This window comes from Canis lupus, chromosome 9, assembly GCF_048164855.1.
Source record: "Canis lupus baileyi chromosome 9, mCanLup2.hap1, whole genome shotgun sequence".
NCBI classification, from domain to species: domain Eukaryota; kingdom Metazoa; phylum Chordata; class Mammalia; order Carnivora; family Canidae; genus Canis; species Canis lupus.
The window spans coordinates 10,020,268-10,037,068 of NC_132846.1; the positions used below are offsets into that span (position 1 = coordinate 10,020,268).

The 16,801-nt window shown below is 35.3% G+C and overlaps 1 long non-coding RNA gene across 4 annotated transcripts in view; it reads right to left on the reverse strand.

Moving 5' to 3' along the window:
- Positions 1–16,801, reverse strand: part of LOC140639762 (uncharacterized) — a 309,354-nt gene that overhangs the window by 5,402 nt on the left and 287,151 nt on the right. Inside the window, exon 9 of one of the 4 annotated variants that reach the window (XR_012036385.1) lies at positions 13,141–13,459. The exons of the other annotated variants lie outside the window; for them this stretch is intronic. This is a non-coding gene — a long non-coding RNA (uncharacterized lncRNA). Of the gene's footprint in view, positions 1–13,140; positions 13,460–16,801 lie in introns of those variants that run through there. 4 annotated transcript variants of the gene reach the window in all.

Consider the following 16,801-nt stretch of genomic DNA (forward strand, 5'->3'; position numbering starts at 1 on the left):
AGAAGGGATGTATTAAATCAAGGCCCTTTCCAAAATTACATTTTGCCTAAAAAGTGGAATATTTCTTTTACACTGAATATGACAGCAAAATTAAAGGCACAAGTTATGCTATATATTCATGAATATGGAATAAAACTGCTTTTAGATTCAGAGATCCCCCTGTAGTCAGTGGTTCCTAACATCTACTAATAATATCAGAGAAGCATTTGATAACAGTCCTGACAATCATGGAGAAGGACATAGTGAAAGGGGTACATTTAGGCACATATGGTGAGAACTGCCCCCTATTCAGGGCTTCTGGAAATTGATATGCTCCCAGATTGCCAAAATTGCAGGGTGTGATCTCTCTCTGGAGTCCAGGGAGTTCCTCGGGGAGATCCTGGCGCTAGGACATATGTGTCAGGACACTTACAGAGGAGAGGCTGAATGGATAAGAGTGCTACAAGTTGTCTGATGGTTGCAAAAAAAGACACATTCTTTATCAATAGGTGGGGGCATTCTGCATAGAGAAACATTAGCAGATCATGGCAATGCAAATGGTTACCCAAGAGCATTGGCTTCCCCAGAACAAGAATCTTAGTCACTGAAACTGTTAGGAATTGTATTTTTATTCCTACTGATGACTCAAAGTTGTACACTGACATGCTAAAAGAGAATTTTTGAAGTAGTGTTTAAGGGTGGTGTATTGAAATATACTAAAACATATTTATAAAGTACTGTTTTCAATGTTCACTATTATTCTCAACCAGAAATTCTGAAGGTTAAAAATAGTGCTATTCATGATTCCTTAAGGATAAGCACAATTGTTTCTACAAAAAAAAAAAATATATATATATATATATATATATATATATATATATCAGCTGTTATTTTGGCAAACAAGTAGTGTTAAGTTTAAATGAAAGTTATATATGTTTTTGTATTTGTGTAAATGTAATTCCTGTATACACATAGAACATAGGCTGCTATAAGAAATTCCATAGGAAAAAAAAAAGAAAAGAAAAAAGAAATTGCATAGAAATCCAAAAGTTATTGTCATGAAATTCTGTGGGAATCACAGTATTTCCAGAGACATCTCTTTCTCAGCAAAAAGGATTATGGACAACCCAACAGAACCAGAAAAAGAAAAGGCCAAGCAAACACAAAAAAATGTAATAAAAGGACATAGTATCCAAAAGCTAAGCATATAGAAAATACCATCAAAGAAGAAAACTTGGTCAGTTATGCTTTTTTATATCTGACAATAAAATAAAAGCTAGACTTTCTTTTTTTGCTCTATTTCTCACTACCTCAATCACAATTGTCTTATGAAATTTTAACTATAAATATATATGTATATTATATATGTGTATTTATGTACATACATACATATAAATTTATATGTACATATATATTTTTAAATATGGAATCTCACTGTTTTGAATTTACAAAATATTAAAATTCATTTACCTCTGAATGGTTGGAACATAAGCTACTCTGATTAAGTAAATGCTATATTTGGCTTAACTGAGATTTATTATATATAATGTGTGATGTATCCAATTTCAAAGACTGAATATGATAAACAAACACACTATACTCATAGCCTAAATGTCTTTAATCTCTTTCTTTTTGAATGATTTAAAATATGCTTGTATGTCTTCTAGTAAATATGTTATTAGAATAATCAATATTTTAAATAAGTATTATTAATAAACATTGAATAATAATGTTATAGAATTTTTAAAATTTTAATTAACAAAGTGAAAATATTTCTATATTTGAAGCATGATTATATTATTTAATCTTTATATTTGAAATTGGCCACTATACAAATTGTGGCTGTTCAGGAGGTGATCTCCTAACTTCAAATTTCTGAAGTCCAGTCTTTAATATTTTTCTTTCTGCCTTTGACTACCTATGGCCCCCTCACAATTCTGTTACACAAGAATTAAGACATTTTTTAAAATTAAGACATTTTTAAAAAGGAAAACAAAATATCAAAATACTATTTCCAATTTATAATATGTATTAGGTCTACTATATTCCTCATTTTATAAGATTTTATTATTTATTTATGAAAAAGGCAGGGAGAAACAGAGGGAGAAGGAGAGAATCTCAAGCAGATTCCACACTGAGCATAGAGTTCAATGCAGGGCTTGATCTCACCATCCTGAGATTGTGACCTGAGTGAAATCAAGAGCCAGATGCTCAACCGAGTGAGCCACTCAGGCACCCCATATACCTCATTTTATAGACAAGAAAACTCAGTTATAGGAGTCTAGATGCACAAAGCTAATAGCAGTAGATTCCTAAACCATCAGGACTGACTAAAAAGACACTTATTTTGTAGTGTAAAATGAACCAATAAATAATTTTATACTAACTTGGAAGTTTAAAGGTCAGAAAAATTATAGCTAAGTTTAAATAAGATGGGGTTCTCTAGGTAGTAGTAAATATTTCTGGAACAGGGACACTTTCAGGGACTTTGCATTCCTAGCAGAAATAGGTGTGGGCCCAACCAACAGAGCTAAGACAAAGTAACCAAAAGGTGACAGCATGGGTCAGAATTTGAACCCAGGCTCTCTGGCTCCAGAATATACACTTCTAAGAAGTGTTCTAAGATAATCTACTGCTAGTCAGTTTTGCCAATTGCTAGAAATGGTACTGAAGTAGTTGGTAAAAAAAATCTTTTACACTACTGATTAAAATCATATTTGTGAACTCTCTGCTCTGAAAAAACTCATTCCCTTCATACCACAGACTATTTATTGGCAATCACTTTTAATAGTTATCCAAACTGATGAGAGAAATTAGCTATGTAACACTGATAAAAATCTGCTAATTCAGTCAAATGGAGTATTTATACAATGTGATATTTCTATAAATAGAAATATCCTATATAATCTGTTCAAAAATAAAGATATTTTAAAGAAAGACCTATAGTTTTGAAATAGTGATTCCAAATGGTTTAATATTAACAAATAGATAAAAAAGGAGTTCTAATTATTAAATTAATTGGCTGAATGTAAATGGTAATTGTAAAGGTCTTGGAAGTGATTTATTCTCTTAATTAGGCAAACATTTCTCTAAAATTATTAATTATATTATGAATTTTCTCTACACACTTGTTTAAGATAATTCACATAGAGAATCCAAGCTTACTTTACTGTGAATTGCTTTAAATTCCACATAATAGGAATTCAAATTAGTATTTTCTTTTAGGTGACTTAATATAAATATGCCTATAATACAGATTGGAAAAGATTTATAATTTTTTAGCTCTTAGAAGAAAAAACTCAATCAAAAATAGTATAATGATGCCCCTGGATAATTATAATGAAGTAATAACTGACCTTAGCCATGTACTAAACTGTGACATCTTGAATTCAGTTGCCAATATAAACTACAATTACCAAATCACTCGGTGGTTTAGAAAATCAAACCATATTCTTTCCAGCTATTCTTCTGGCTTGGCATTACCTTCTAAATTTCAGGCTTACCCAGGTCTGCTGTGGTGTAGCAACTGCCTACATTTATTGACAAGCAAATATTTTCTGATCTGTTGCCACAAAGGAAGGATAACCCAAACTGGGAGGCCAGATTAAAATTGAAATCCTGTCAAATGTCCAATTCTCAGCATGACTTATTATTTCGTATTGTCATTTTCTGTACCCACAGAGTTAAGTCTTGTTAATTTTAGCACATTTAAAAGAATCCTAAATCATGGGTTTAAAACTAATGGGGCTGAACAGACATTTATTTATCCTGCAAAGCAGGCCAATAAACAATTTTATGTTTCCAAATGCTAATTTGGAAGTTTGAAAGTCAAAGAATGTATTGCTGATTTTAAGTAAAATTGATTACTTCAAGCAGGCAGAAAAACAAACATACACATGCAGAAAAAATGTCCTGCATGATCTATGTGATGTCCACTTTAAATGACAAGACGTAGTAGAAAGTAGAGAGCTTCAGTTCTTCAGTTGCCACGTAAGATGCAAGATCTTGGGGAGAATGGGGAAAAAAAGCATGGACTTGTCTGCAATGCCTCAGTTCCTTAGATCTGAAACAAAGTCCATGTCTAAAAACATTAGTTTAAGCTAATGGTCCAAAAGTTTGTTGTGATTTACCTGGCAGAGTGAAGTTGCCTGCTGTTTACACTTAAATCTTTTCTAGTATGCATAACATATTAAGGTTAAAAAAAAAAAGAGACCATGAACATTGATTCCCTTAAATGGAGTTCTCAGAAAGTAGAGAATTTACCAAGTCAGGCATATTTTCAGTCTTCATAAGGAAAGCTTTAATTTACAATCACTGTGAAACCCCATGATTCACTAAAATAGTACATTGTCAAAAGTACCAAACTATTGGGAAAAAGATGTTAATGTGATGATATTTCTAATTTTAGTCTATCCCTATATTACAGTCCTATAGCACCTTTCCTCCAAAGAGATCAGGATGTTTTATATTTAGAAAAAGACGGAAATGCAAATCAAAGTGAAATTTCCCCCAGAATTATGTTGAAAGATGAAGAGTCACACACACAAAAAAAGAGATAAAGGGCATTAGAAAAAAATAGAAGCATGAGCAATAAGAATCCATGCAGGTCCTGGCAAGTGTCTGACTTAAGCGTTATGTTTTTATGCTCTCTAAATTTAATAGTGAGGGGAGACATCAGACACTAAGGGAGACCTCATGTTTGATCCAATCTAATGTGTCTTCATGTAGCACTGTAATTTGGCCATTTCTATCATTCCTCAGTATTGTTAAGGCTCAGCTGACAATTTCCCTGAGAATTAGAAAATACTCAGGCTTGTCTTATGAATTTTATTTTGCACATGTGATATGGTGCCTGATGACAGCAGTAGGGAGGGCCACTCAGAAAGTACTTTGAAGCTATTACAGACATCTTTAGGAATTCAGAGATACCTATACCAGACTTTTACTTTTTGGGTATGGTAAATATTTTGTGATATCCAAAGATGACAGTGAAAACTTCCAATAATTCAGAAACACTTACATTTCATTTTTACAGATCTAATAGTATCTATATAGAGACATGGAATCGAATTAAGATGGCCTGTGTTCAAACCAGGCTACATTAACATCCAGTATTTACTACCTCAATTACTTTGGGCAAGTTAGTGAACTTTTCTGTGTCCCAATTTCCTCATCTGTTCAAATGGCCATGAACTATATCCTATCTTATTGGTTGTTGTAAGGGCTACCATGTGACACAAAGAAATAAACTTGTGTATTAAATGAATAGGAGACTTTTTTGTTCCATCTACTAATAACCTAAGAAATTCAACCCACTGCCCCTTGACAACACTCTATGTCCTGTTTCTAGGGACTAGGAGCTCATGGTTTGGGAACAATGACTGTACTATACAGGACCCTCCTTAGGGAGTTTTGAGATAAATCCTGACACAAGTAAGAGTTTATAGGGATATTTTGAGAGATAGTAAAGGGAGATAAGACATTACATTGAATAGATCTTGATTATTGCAGAGATGCCTTAACATAGACCCATATAGTGTACAAATACAGTAAAGATATAAACATAAAAACAGTAACAATGTTCATTTTTGTCTCTACTCAGCAGGTTTTTGTAGAACTTTGAAGGCACAGATTCATCTGACTGTTACAAAAATAACAGCTGAACCTATGTTATGTTCCTTCAGAAGGACTGCAAAAAAAATGCTAACGAGAACTAAATACATTAGAATACTGAGAATTATATTATTTTGATGTCTTAAAATAACTAGAAATTTTTTTATCAAATTTCTCCAAAGAACTGGGCAACACTGCCAATGGCACTAGAGGCCTCCTTCATATGTTTTCTAGAGTCAGGGCTGAGAGCACTGAGCCACACAACAGTCGAGAAGCCCTAGGAACCCAATAGAAGGCACTAAGATTTGGGGTTTGCTCCTAAGCTCTGCATCAATCTAGCATGAGGCTAATCTCCCACAGGACAAAAATATCGAAAGAGCCTCCAATTCATAACCCAGCACAGTAAATTTTCTATTTTGAATTCTCATTGTAAATAGCAAAATCTTTTTTAAAAAAATTAAATAACAAAATCTTGATATTTGAAGATTTATTATTTCTATTATGTTGATTCCAAGAAGTAGACTTGAACTGATTCAGAGAATTTGCTCCATGGAAAGTTATCAAATTTGTTTAAACAGGTAAAGAACACTTATGAATATTCAGATATCTGTTCACCTTCTACAAATCCCAAGTGAACAGGAAGTTTTATGGCAAACAACATTTTTTATGCTATATTTCTAAACATATACCTTCTGTTGGAAAATATAAATAATTAATCATTATCTTTACCATATGGTTGGATGCTGTGATTTAAAACCTGGACTACTCTGCTTTTTCTAGTTCAAATTTTTCTTATTCTATTCATTTATACCCTCATCTCAAAGACTTTCCTGAGATTAAATGAACATTCTGAATCCTGTAACGGGTACTGTCAGTCTGGCTGCCCTCCTTCAAGCAGAGTCAGCACTTCGAGACTGGCACTTTTCTTCATTGATTGATAAGCGACACCACTTTCTGGGTTTATGGTCAGAGACATAGGAACAGACAGTCCGGCTACACCATGAAGATTTACACACACACTGCAACTAAAGTTAGAATTCTTTTTTTAAAGTAGGGAAGCAATCTAATAAAAATTATAAGGCTATAAAATATTTTACATATCTAACAGTTTCAGACACATAGAAACAACTTTTTGTATCCTTGATTCTAGCAGCTTGTACCCACTCGTACATTCATTTATACAGTCAAGAAATGGGTGCTTATCAGGCAGTGAGCTCTGTCGATGCTCTAGGACCACAAGTTCTATAGAGGATGTTTCTAAAAGGGCAAATAAACATTCTGTGTTGCAAAACAAGGTGCTTGGAGTAGAGAGGTGTAAACAATTAGCTCCATCTGGGGAAGCTCTGGAAACTTCCTAAAAGAAGTGATATTTGTACTAAATTTTGGGAGATTAGCACAAGTTAGCCAAGTGAGGGCACAGCATGCATAGAGACACTGAGTAATGAAAATGTTTCGTGTATCTGGAGTGTCTGAGCCAAACTGTCAGCAGAGAGTGGGGAGTAACCTAAGTGGTTAGAATTGAGTCCAGAAGGGCAGATAGAGGCCAATTTTGCATGCTCCACGTGCAAAATTACAAATTTAGATAATATCCTATAGACTATCTTGCAACCATTGGAGATTTTAAAATTTGGGAATGACAAATTAACTTTTGATGTTTTAAAGGCAATAATTCTGGATGTTTTATGGAGAATGGATTGGAGTACAGAGTGAGACTCTGGAGATTGGATCAAACAATGTTAAATGATATTGAGAAAGAAAAGTTTAGAGCTCTCAAATAAGACAGTGGTGGAGAAGGTTTAGTCACGTATGGAAAGTTTTAGAGATAATAATCCATATGACTACTGATTACCATTATAAAAATATTTACCACTTAATAGAATTAAAGATGCATGTAAGAATAATTGAGTTTGTCTGTTTCATTTTAATTTTGTTGCCTCATATTTAAAGGCAACTTATTCTTTATTTCTTTGTAACCTTACCTTTCACTTATTTCTAAATGCACATCAATTAGCTTCTGTGTACACCATTATATTTTAACTATTTCAGGAATTGCCTAATCTCATGGGTACTTTACAGGCCATTTCTATATCTTCCTGTGGCATTTGGTATGGTTGATCATTTCCTCTTTTGGAACTCTATCTTCCTTTGGTTTCCCTGTCATTACTCTTTTAAGGATATTATCCTATTTCTCAGATGACTTTTTCCTCAAGGTTGCATGTTGCCTTTTCCTCATTATCACCTTCCTTAAGTGCTGCTTTTTCCATGGTTGTATGTTTCTTTCCCCATCTTTTTTTAGTCCGCCAAGTTATTTCACTCACTTCTTTGTTATTAATCATCATGTACCTAGTGATGACTCCAATTAGACATTTATCCAACAAACATGTCCTAAGAATCTACTTTGTGCTAGGCTCTACACTACATGCTAGGATTTTGTGATATATAAATCTAGCCTTTTGAAGCACCTGGGTGGCTCAGTGTTTGAGCATCTGCCTTCAGTTCAGGGCGTGATCTCAGTGTCCTGGGATAGAGTCCCCCATCAGGCTCCCTGCAGAGAGCTTGCTTCTCCCTCTGCTTCTGTCTCTGCCTCTATCATGAATAAATAAAATATTTAAAAAAATAAATCTAGCCTCTTTCCTGAAGGAGTAAATTGCCATTCACTTTAAAGAGAAGTGGGAGAAGCTCAATAGCAGGATGTGATAGGATGACAGAAAAATTATGTTTTGTGAGGGATCAAGGATAAGTACAAGTTAGTTAAGCAAAACGGTCCATTTCTGGCAGAGGAAGTATGAGAAAAGTAGAACCACTCTATCCTTTGAGTTGTATCCTTTATCATGATTTAGGATAGAGACTGGCAAGTAATGAAGTTGTAAATAAAGCAGGGTTCAGTTATAGCAGAACCTTATATGACTTGGTAAGTAGCTTCGATTTTATTTTATGGGTCATGAAGAGCCACTGAAGTGCTGATCACTCCAGCGGGTATGTGGAGGAATGATTAGAAGGCACAATACTAGAGTCAGGGATTAGTTAGAATGCTGCTGCTTGATCGCTAATACAAAAGGCTGACTTAATAGCTCTGTAATAGTGGGATGGAGGAAAGGGGATGGTTTCAAGAAGTATATAGCAGATAAAACCAACAGAATTTGACAGTTGATCTGATGAGACACGAGGAAAGCAGACCATCTGGGGACTCTCCTAGGTCTCCTTACTAGTTTTTTTTTTTTTTCTCCTTAATAGTTGAAACATCAATAAAGGAATAAAAGTTTATTTATAGCATTACTGGGGAAGGGAGCAAAGCAGAGGAGTTCACTTCTGGATATGGTCCATTTTAGAAGTTGATAAGACATTCAGATAGAAAAAAAATTCAGCAATTTAGTCATATGAGCCTAGAAATTCTGGAAAGTCTGGTGTGGACATAGAATTTACTAAGTGCTCTAAGTGTTCCGTGATATTTGCTCAATTTATTCCTCCCTACAACCTTATAAGATTAGTACTATTATTGCTGCCATTTTACAAAAACTTGCCAAAACTCACACAGATTCCACATATTGGAACCAGGACTTTAATCCCTGGTTCTAGCATCCATGTTCTTAACTACTCTACCAAACTAGTTTTCACCTATTTGCAGTAAATGAGTTGATGAAAAGTAATGACGTCAGTCAGGGAGAACGTGTGAAGTGATAAAATCAGCAGGTCAAGGGCAGTGCTCCTGGAAACACCCCAGCATATGTGGGAATGGAGATAGAAAGGAGAAGTCTAGAAAGAAGACAGATAGAGGGATTAAAGACTCCAGTGTCATGGAAGGCAGTATGTGGTTTCTCAATGAAGAAGGAGTCAGCATTGAGGCCAAAACTACATCTCTAGGTACATTCTGTGTCATAAGCTCCAAATATATAATAAAATTCCTTTAGGACCTAACCACCTTAATGCTTCTCGTCTTGACCTCAAACTGCCTATATGCATCACACCATAGCATCCCCTACTCTAGGCCAGCATTTCCTAACCGCTGTTGGAAACCGACATTTTGAGGCTGGGTAATTATTTTTGTTGTGTGAGACTTTCCTATCCATTGTAAGATGTTTAGCAATAGCCATGGCCATTAACACTTTTTAAAAAGTTGTTATTTATTTATTCTGAGAGAAACAGAAACATAGGCAGAGGGAGAAGCAGGCTCCCTGCAGGGAGCCTGATGCGGGACAGGATTCTGGGACCTGGGGATCATACCCTGAGCGCAAGGCAGATGCTCAATCACTGAGCCACCCAGGTGCCCTGGAATATTAACACTTTCGATTAAAGTTTTACTATGAGAGGGTTTTTTTTTTCTATGAGAGGTTTTTAAAAGCTAAAAAATTATTTCTGACTAATTCTTTTTTGTTATTTTTAGGGCATACTTTATTTTTCCATGTCATTATATTTCTGCTTGAGCCAGTATCAGTAGTAACTATCCTTATTATTTTAATGCCTTATTAAATGTATTAATAACCATCAATTACATTTAATAATCACAATTATGTTAGATTTAATAATAAATATAATATAAATATTTATTTTAATCACTTTCAAAATTGTTATTTTAATATGACATTTTACATATATTTTACTATTTTAGAGGAAGTACATAGAAAATATGTGCAGGATTTTCACCAGTCTTTTCAGTGCTCTTAACAATATGTTTTCTGTTTACATATCATTTTTTATCAGGGGACCACAAAACCAGCTCAATGGTTTTGGAAATCCCTACATGTCTTAGGTGGAAGGTAAATGTGGTCATTCCCACTTTGTATTTGGAGAAATAAAATTCACTATTTTTTCCTAGAAATTTCCTAACAATCCTAGCTAGGAGCATGTGTCACAAACTTGCTGCCATGATACAAAGCTGTTGGAAATACTAACTGGGATAACCAACCTTACTGGACAGGGCTTCACCTCTATGGGAACACAATGAGAAGAATCACATGTGAAATTAGTTGTCAGAGGATTTCATCAGGTCTCAGATTCATACTGAGCTAACATAAGACTTCCTTCCTCTAATGGTTTGAACACTTTGTATCTTACGTCATAAGATTCCATTAAGATTTATGGTAAAAGTTAGAGAATCCTAAATGCTCTCAAGAGAAAGTTACCAATATGTATGTTTTTCTAAACTAACAAAAGAAAGTGCCTCTTATTAATAAGATACATGACTTCTTCACAATCCCTTTGCAGTTTTAAGTCTAGGAGCACCAATTCATCACCAGGGAACCACTATAATAGCATTGAGTTTTAGGTCCTAAATCATGAAATTCTCTTAAAATAATAAAATCGAATCCACTGGCAGTTACAGGAATATAGCAGCAAATAGCACGTAGTACGTACTTTATGACATGCATAAATCATTGGAATCCTTCTTAGAATAGTAACTTGGTATGGTAACATTAAATATATATATATATATATATATATATATATATATATATATATATATATATACTTTAACCTAATCTTTAGGTTCCTGGACCCAATTTCAATGTGTTTGTTGGGGGTTGGGGGAACTGAGAATTCAATTCAATTCTGATGGACACTATCTACCAAGAGATAGTGTCAGATTCCACACTTTGAGGGCTCAGTCCCACAAGACACCCTCTCTACTCCACTTCAAATGCCAATCACAAACCCAACTGTTGCCTGTGCTTCTGACAAACTAGTTACAAACTGGAGGTTCTGATACCCTCCAACTCAGGATGCTAATTCAAAGTCCAAGTTTTTACCTGAACTTCTGATGAAATGGTTAGTTTCCAACAATCTACTCCTTGGGTTTAATTAATATGTTAGAGCAGCTCGCAGAACTGCAGAAACATGTTACTTCCTATATCACCAGTTTATTATAAACGGTATAACACAGGAACAGCCAGATCGAAGAGATGCATAAAGCAAGGTATGGGGAAAGGGTTGAAAAGCTTCTATAGGCTTTCTCAAGGCATACTACTCTCCCCACACCTCCATGTGTTCACCAACTGGAAAATTCCCCCAAAACTGTTCTTTCAAGTTTTTATGAAGGTTTCATGGCATAGGTATGATTCATTAACAAACTGGCCATTGGTGATTGATTCAACTTCTTGCCCTTCTTCTCTCCCTAGATATTGGGGGGGGGCTGGCAAGTAGATGTGGGTGTGGGGGTACAGCAATTTTCAACCCTCTAATCAAATGGTTTGTCCCCCAGCAACCAGCTCCCATCCTTGGATTACCTAAGGGCTTTCCACAAGTCACCTCATTAATATAACAAAAGACATCAAAAAATTTTTCCTTTTATTAAAATTGTTTTGTACTGAGTATAGAATCATTAAATAATATAAAATACTATTCTGATTTTGAAAAAAATGGATAAGTATTAAAATAAAATCTAGATGAATAAGAAAAAAAAGACATCCTTATGGCTCTTGTCACAGGAAATTCCAAGGGTATTAGGAACTCTGTCCAGAAATGGGGTCAAATATCTATCTATCTATCTATCATCTATCTATCTATCTAAGAAATATGTATATATTTCTTATTACAAATCACAACATTACACCTAGCAATCCTACGAGTTACCTGTGATAGAAAAATGAGAAATCTTTCCACAGAAACATAATTACCAATATGTATGGACCTATAAACAATAGCATTTTCTTTCATAAAGACAAAAAATTATAAACAATTTGAATGGTTATCCCTGGAGAGTAAGTGATTAAATTGTGGTTTGTCCATAATATGCAGTTATTAAAACGAATAAGAGAATGCATTAGGTCTGTGTGCTAATCTGGAATGTGTTCATGTTTTATGATTAAGGGGGAAAAGTGAAATTGTAGAGCAATGTGTATATGTGATTTCATTTTATTAAAAGGGAAAAAACAAAAAAAGGAAAAAGTTTCATCTATTTGTATATACATATATGCATGTGCATACACATGCAAATATGCATAAATATCTGAACATATTTGTATAAGCACAGAGATGGGTGTGGAAGGAATCATAACTGTTTCTACTTTTACTGAGAGGGAGAAAAGCTGCCTTTTTTCTTTAATAATTTTTTTAATTGAAGTTCAATTTGCCAACATATAGTATGACACCCAGTGCTCATCCCATCAAGTGCCCCCCTCAGTGCCCATCACCCAGTCACCCCATCCCCCTGCCCGCTTCCCCTTCCACTACCCTTTGTTCATTTCTCAGATTTAGGAGTCTCTCATGTTTTGTCACCCTCTCTAAGAAATAGTGACGAGGATTATAGGGGAAAGGAGGGAAAATGAGTTGGAAAAATTAGAGAGGGAGAGAGGTAGCCTTAAAAGAAAGAGATGGGAGAGACTAAGAAGTTATTATAAATATATATTCCTTTTGATATATATATATGTGTGTGTGTGTGTGTGTGTGTGTGTGTACTTGGACTTGTTACAATAAACAGATATTACTTTCACAATTTGAGCAAGCCTATTTTAATATTAAGATTTTTTAAAAATACAGTAACAATAACAAAATCACTTCCATCCCTGAGATCAGCTAACACATATATAAAGGACTAAAAATGTATATGACAAATTTTTTAAAAAATTTATTTATTTATTCATGAGAGACACAGACTGAGAGAGAGAAGCAGAGACACAGGCAGAGGGAGAAGCAGACTCCTCGCCGGGAGCCCAATGCAGGACTTGATCCCAATGCATGACTCGATCCCAGATCCCGAGATCACAACGTGAGCCGAAAGCAGACACTCAATTGCTGAGCCACCCAGGCGTCCCATGACAGAAATTTAGAAGCAGTAGAAGAACAATAAAAATTCAACCACAAGGTATGTGGTAACTGTAGTGATGAGGCAGGAGAATTTCTGTCTTAGCTTTTGTAACATCATCAGGATAATCTATAAGAGAATCAAGAGAATGAATATTTAACTTGATTTGGGTTTTTCATTTCCTATGCTCTTGGACCAAATTTTATATTACATTAAGGAAATACAATTTGAAAAGTTGAGCTGAAGTTAAATCCACAGAAGTCAAGCTTTGGGTCAAAGATTATCAGCCTACAGGTGCTCAGTTCATAGCAGGTGAACTATTTGAGTATACTGGAGACAGTGAAGTATGAGTCTTAGTCCTCTTGGTCAAGGAATTCATTATTTAGATAGAACTAATGAAGAAATTAATTCTTGAGTGATACAGGACAGTAAGGATTCAAGAGCTAAATGTTGTGATATGGACTTCTAATGAAATATCAGAATGTGAAAATGGTTCCAGAAAGTTACCTGGAAAGAAACCAGGTATGTACAGATTGGCTGAGGGAGTCAGCAGGGCATCACAGGAAAAAGAAAAGTGATCAGTGAGTACACTAGGAAGTGAAAGTAGGCTAGAGTAAGTGAGGTGACCTCTGAAGAAAGGAGAAGACCAAGATCAAGTAGTAGAGAGAAATGTGTGAGGAGAGGAGAGGAACAGGTGGACTAGAAGATTAAAAATGGTCCTAGAATGCCAGGTATAAGAGTTTAGGCTTGAGATAGAAAACTGGAAGCCTATGAATATTTGTTTTTATAGACTTTATTTATTTGAGAGACAGAAGGAGAGAGAGTAGGGAGAGGAAAGGGGAGAGAGAAGCAGATACTGGGCTGAACACAGAACCTGACATGGGGCTCAATCTTACCTCCCCAAGATCATGACCTGAGCCTAAACAAGAGTCAAACAGTCACCTGACTGAGCCACCCAGGCGCCCTGAGCCTGCGACGATTTCTTAAGGAGGAGAGCAATGTGCTCTGGAAGGAGGCTATGTCTGTATGTACATAAAAGAGGATATTATGAGAAAGGCATGATATTGAAACATTCCTGGAAGGGAAGTAAAGGTTCAGTCTAGGTATATGCCACCACATACTAAGATTTATAATTAAACAACCAGACTGTGAACTCCTTGGAATTCCCCACTCTTTTGTATTTTATAGCCCAGAGCTGTGCTATACATACAGAGGAATATAACAAATACATGCTGGTGAGGAAAATAAAAGTAAATATAGGAAATGGGATGAAGTTTTAGGGAAAAATCAGATGGAATCTAATTGACATAAGGAATAAAGAAAAAGCTCTAATCAAATATGACTCCAAGATTTCAAACCTTCATGATGAAATAACAGTAGTATCATTGAATAAGGTAAGGAGGAGATATAAAGAAAGTAGTTTTAAGGAAAATCCATTTGATTTTTATGCCATAAGTCTATTTTTTCTAAGCAGCAATATGATCAGTATCACTGTTCTAAGCAACAAGAGTGATTAATATCACTGGTGAAACACTATAACCTCTTCTTCTGACTTTAAAATCAAAGGGGAGATATAGCTCTTTGAGAAAAGGCAGCAGAGCTACTAGGTGCACACATACCATTGATGTGTCAATTCAACAAATATGAATTAAGAATGACTATGAACCAGGAACTACCCAGGTGTCTGAGACAGAAAGATAAACAAGATGACACATTTGCCTTCAAGGTGCTTACTGTCTCAAGTGTGACACAGACATTTTGTAGAGTGACTGTTTTTTTACTTGAGTGTTCTGGGAAGTGCTATGGGGTTCAATGGTGATATAAGAAAACGGCTGGGCATTGAAAAACACTAAAACAAAGCATCTCAGAGGAGATGTTATTTTAACTTGATATTGAAGATATAGCATAAATAAACAGTTGGAGAAGAAGAGGAGTGAAAAAGAATATTTACAAATGTGTGACACACCCATGGTATCACCTGCAAGTGGTGTTTCTAAAAAGTAACACTTCCCCACACCAACTACTGCAGGGTAGCGTGTGCTGCCCTTTTTTGGTACTACCTAACCCAGATGGATAAAAGAATTCTCCGGGCATTTGCACAACAAAGTTTTTACTTGTCCGGAATAAAGCATGTATAATTTAGGAGTTACAGTAATCCATGTCCTCCCATTTAAACTGAACCACAAAAGCATCCAAGAGAAAATAACAGATGTGCCCAGAAAACAGAAATATGAGGTGGAAATAAGGATCCTCACAGTGTTTAAGTGTTCAACTCCATGTACTCCCAAGGCCAACCCTTATTCTTGCCCTTGGCTTCCATTGGCCTCTCCCCTTTGGTTTACAATGAGAATTTCCTTTTTCTTTAGTTTTTTTCCTTCTTTCTTTTTTTTTTTGTTTTGTTTTGTTTTGTTTTGTTTCATTTAACTCAAATTTTGTGAGAAATATAGGAAGTCAAACTACATAAATGCCTAATACACTTAGGCAATTCAATTTTTTAAGACGGGCAGGGAGGGCCAGAGGAACAGAGAGAATCTTAAGCGGCTCCATGTCCAGTGCAGGACCCAACACAGGGCTTGAGTTCATGACCCTGAGATTATGACCTGAGCTGAAATCAAGAGTTAGACATTTAACTAACTGAGCCACCCAGATGCCCTACACATAGGCAATTCTATTAGGTCAGTCCACATATATTATTTCACTCAATATTCCTGATAAGAGGATGTTATTACTCCCATTTTATAGCTGAAGAATTTAAGACTTGGACTAATGCAGGCTATTAGCAACTAATTAGTGGTAGGCCTGGAATTGTGGACCAAATCTTGTTCCAAGGTCATTTTATTCTCACTACATCATATTGCATTACAAAAACAAAAGCAAACCAACCAACCAAACAAACAAGCCTGTATTAAAAACTCAGAGAGGCATGAAAGGGCAGTGGATGTTTTGAGGACCCGTACCCCTTCTATGTAGCTGGGGAAAGGAACTCACAGGAGAAACCTTTACAAAAAAGAAGCTTGAGAGTGGGTTAGGGTGAGTCCATGAAGAACATGTTATGCTAGGGAATTTGAACCTGATTTATTTACTGTGGAGAGTGTTAGTTCACTTTTTTTCTGTTAAGCTTTTTTAAAGCCAAGGGAGAGATGTTATCAGATTTTGTTTAAGAAAGACAATAATGGCAACATTAAAGATAGATTAGAAAAAAAGATTGTTGAGAAACTCTGGTGACAAACTATGGGAGAGATGGTAAAGATTTGTTCTAAGGTAATGGTGGCAAGAGAGAGATGAGGTTAGATTACAGAGATATCTCAAATAATGTCTAGGACTCAGGGCCACTTGACAAATGGAAGAACTGAAACTGATTCCATGGTATTCAGCTTGGACACCTGTCATAATGGAGATTCTTATGACAGGGTAACTTTGAGGCCAAGAAAATGGCAGAAGGGGATAAATTCCAGAGCTCTTTTTTTAAAA